The 4,215-nt window shown below is 34.4% G+C and overlaps 1 pseudogene; it reads left to right on the forward strand.

Moving 5' to 3' along the window:
- The first annotated feature begins 3,616 nt into the window (after positions 1-3,616).
- Positions 3,617-3,988, forward strand: LOC125360592 (annotated as a pseudogene).
- The last annotated feature ends 227 nt before the right edge of the window (positions 3,989-4,215 follow it).

Here is a 4,215-nt window from a genome sequence, read left to right on the forward strand (position 1 = left end):
ATTACAAGCAAAATACAATGCCCAGCTTCTTTGCTGAGATAGGGTCTTGTTGACTTTTGCCAGGTTGGTCTTGAAATCACAATCCTCTTTCTTTTATCTCCTGATTAGATAGACTGCAGTACCAACTCCCAGCCTCTCATGTATTTTTATGAGTTTGTTGTATAAACTTTCTTTTCCATTTGTACATCTAGGTTTTGAGATGCCTCTTTTTTCTTCTTCATTGTCAAAGTGCAGTACAGAGGGCTTGCAGTTTCATATGTAAGGCAGTGAGTACATTTCTTGTTCAACTTGTTACCTCCTCCCTCATTTTTCCCCTGCCTCCCTCTTTCCTTCTCCCCCCATGAGTTGTACAGTTAGTTTACACCAAAAGGTTTTGTAAGTATTGCTTTTGGAATTGTTAGTCTTTTTATCCTTTGTCTCTCAATTTTGATATTCCCTTTACCTTCCCTAGTTCCAATACACATATCTACAGTATCCAGGGCACTCAGATGAGATACAGTGATAGTGGGGATACAAACATTGGAAGGGAATACGAGAGAAACAAAAAGAAAAGGTACAGTTTCACATGGCATGTTGAAAATAATTACAACAATGATATAACACTTGTTTCTAAAACGTGTTCATTTATTTCACTTAGCATCATCTTATGTGTTCATAAGGGCATAGCTATTGGGTTATTGTGATCTTCTGCTATGACTAGCCTAAACATGTACTAATTATTCCCTATGAGGGAAACCATAGAGTCCATGTTTCTTTGGGTCTGGCTCACTTCACTTAGCATCTACCCAAAACATTACAAGCAAGACCACACTAAAGCCACCAGTACAACATTGTTCATTGCAGCACAATTTGTCATTGCTAAAATATGGAACCAAGCCAGATGGCCCTCAGTAGATGAGGGGATAAAGGAAATGTGGTACATATACACAATAGAATTCTATACCTCTATCAGAATTCTATACCTCTGTCAGAAAGAATGCCATTGTCCCATTCGTAAGGAAATGGAAGGACTTGAGATGCCTCTTAAAACATAAGTCCTTATTCCCATTTTCTTATTAAAAACCAATTTCCTCTCTAGACACAACTCTACTATATGAAAAAACGTTTGTGTTATAAGTTATTAGCAGAACATAAATGCTATGTCATTCTTTACAGATTGCTAAATTGAAAAGTGATTTGACCATAGATTGTTTTCACTTAAAAACACAAGAATGGCTATCCTAAGAATGATATGAAAATAAGATAAGCTTCCCTTTTATTCAGTAATTATACATTGTTAGCATGTCAGTGTTAAATAAAAGATGGTTAAAAATACTTTTAAATGCCAGAAATAGTTTTGTTATTATGTTTATTAAAATTAATTTTTCAAAGGAAGTAAAAAATCTAGATACTTTGAGACTTATTTTTAAAGGAAACAAATGAATAAAATCCTAGGATGTTAGACATAAAAATCAATAGTGAAAAAAGGTGAATTTTTTCCCATAAGCCATTAAATTATTTCAAGTAAAATAGAAAGCTGTAGCACTAACTTGTGAACCAGTTCACATTCATTTTGTAGATGTTTGTCTTTTTCTTTAAAAAAAAATACAAACTAATCCCGAATATTATCTTTTTCACATAACACATATGAACTTCTCCCATTTTTGCATATATAAACCTGCTTAATTCTCTCTTCTTTTTTTTTTTTTTTTTTGTCAGTTCTGGGGCTTAGACTCAAGTCCTGAGCACTATCCCTGGCTTCTTTTTTGCTCAAGGCTAGCACTCTACCTCTTGAGCCACAGCGCCACTTCTGGCTTTTTCTATATATGTGGTGCTGAGGAATCGAACCCAGGGCTTCATGTATACAAGGTGAGCACTTTACTACTCGGCCACATTCCTAGCTCCTGTATAATTCTCTTAATTTATTAATTGAATAATTTGGATAATATTGGATTATTTATTAATTGAACAAATATACTCTAATATTCAATCAAACTCTTCTTTTGGTACTTATGGAACTGATAAAAAATTCTATAGTAAACACTTTAGATAAGTAGATATGTGTTCGATTTTAAAATGTTTGCTATGAACACCAAATGAATGGTAAAAAAAAAAAAAAGATGTAACATCATATATCTTTGCTGGTAATGTAAGATTGAAACTGTAGCTTCTACCCTTGTTAACATGGATATCTATTGGTTTGCTTTTTGTTTGGGTGCTGGTCCTGGGGACTGAACTCTGGGCCTGGCTGCTGTCCCTGAGATTCTTTTTCTCAAGGTCCTTTTTCTTTTCTCTAGCACGGAAACAAAGCACTACTTCCAGCTTTTTCTGAGTAGTTTATTGGAGATAAAAGTCTCACAGACTTTCCTTCCTGGGGCTGGCTTCAAGCTGTAATCCTCAGATCTCAGCCTCCTGAGTAGCTAAGATTAGAGACATGAATCATCTGTTCCTGGCTTTTGTTTACTTTTTTAATTCATGAAAACATCATTCACTTTATTCTTGATTCATCCGGCTTCTCTGAAATTTTATATTTAAGAAATAGTGTGTCAAATAAATAGTCACAGGTAAGAGATTGAACTAAATCCAGAAAAAAGCAATTCAAAATTATATGCATATGTAATCATACAATATATAATCCATATTACATAAAATTATATGAATCTAAAGGTAAACATGTTAGATGTGTTTATATTTGTGGGTATCCATAAGTCCTTATTTTAATTAAGAATAGCTGACACTTAATAATTTACATTCCTATTATGTTCTGCAAAACATCATAGTTATGACAAATTTGCTATGCAGTACATTTTGAAACCACAGAAATACATTTCAGGGTGTATATGCCAGGGCAATTGCTGTTCTCAGAAGAATGAAATCACTCAGCCTTCCCATTGGTATGTGCATCAAAACATACTCAAGTAGGCATAGAATACTATGGCTCTTCACTTGTAAATCAGTCAATTTTTGTTCCAGTAATACTTATTGATCCCATGGCATTTTTAAAGCAGATTTCTCTCTAGGAAATATTTTATTAATATTAAATTCATTTTCTTTAAAAAAAGAAATGTTAAAATATACACCATGTAATAGAAAATAATGCAGAAACAAAGCCATTTCCTAACTGTGGTAGAATCTAACCAGTTGTTTTTAGTTTCCATACCTGGTGGCTAATGACACCTATCCTTTTTTAGTCCAAAATATTGTAAGGTTTTGTATTTTATATCTATCATGTGACCATGGGCAACCATGGGCAATGGTACCTCTATGCGTTACATTAATATAATCATATTATCATCATATAATCATACAATCATCACAGAAAAGCCTTTAGGGGATTGAAAGCCAAAAAGGAACAAGTTGGCTATTAAGAGTGGAATTCTCAGCAGTGGGAAAAGAGCAGGGAAAAGAAAATTAGAGTTTTCTTTTAAATTGATGCACATTGTGAGATTCAGATCTAAAGATAGTTTTCCTCACATTTAGCTTGAGAAGTTTGGGAGGGGTGGTGGAATTTGGAGGCATTTTGATGCAGAAAGGAAAGTATTTTTTTAATAGGGAGAAAGGTGGGTAGTGGACAAAATATTCCTAGAGTAGAATTATGATAGTATGCTCAATACACTTGGAGTTGCAACATAGTCACATGGAAAAGAAAGAAATATTCATGTATGCTGTCTGCATTTCTGACACACCAATATGGATAACAGAACATTTCATTAAGAAAGGCCAATGTGCATGCTGCTGGGAGTTGTTTGGAGGCTGGAAATAAGCTGGCAGAGCGGTCATATCACATAAACAAATTTACTATTCAGATAAAACAAAGAGTTTGAATACTGGCATGTCATGTTACCCAAAGACAGCCAAACTTGTGCCTAAAACCCATTTGATGTCTGAATCTGAATGGAGGAATCTTGGTGTTCAACAGAGTCAAGGATGGGTTCATTATATGATCTATGAACCAGGACCTCACATCTTGCTGTTCTGGAGGCCACTACCCAACAAGCAAAAGAAATGAAGCCAGAGAACCATTTTTAAGACCTCAAGCTTTATAGAGCTGTTCTTCCTAACATCTTTCTCATAGCATGATTATGTTGTTTTCTTATTTCTTACTTTGATATTTAAACAGTGTTTGATACACTGTTTGAATGTGCTGAAAACTGCTTTCTTTCTTTGTTTTTTTTTTTCCAGTCCTGGGCCTTGAACTCAGGGCCTGAGCACTGTCCCTGGCTTCTTTTTGCTCAA

Source organism: Perognathus longimembris, chromosome 12 (genome assembly GCF_023159225.1).
Source record: "Perognathus longimembris pacificus isolate PPM17 chromosome 12, ASM2315922v1, whole genome shotgun sequence".
Taxonomy (NCBI): Eukaryota; Metazoa; Chordata; class Mammalia; order Rodentia; family Heteromyidae; genus Perognathus; species Perognathus longimembris.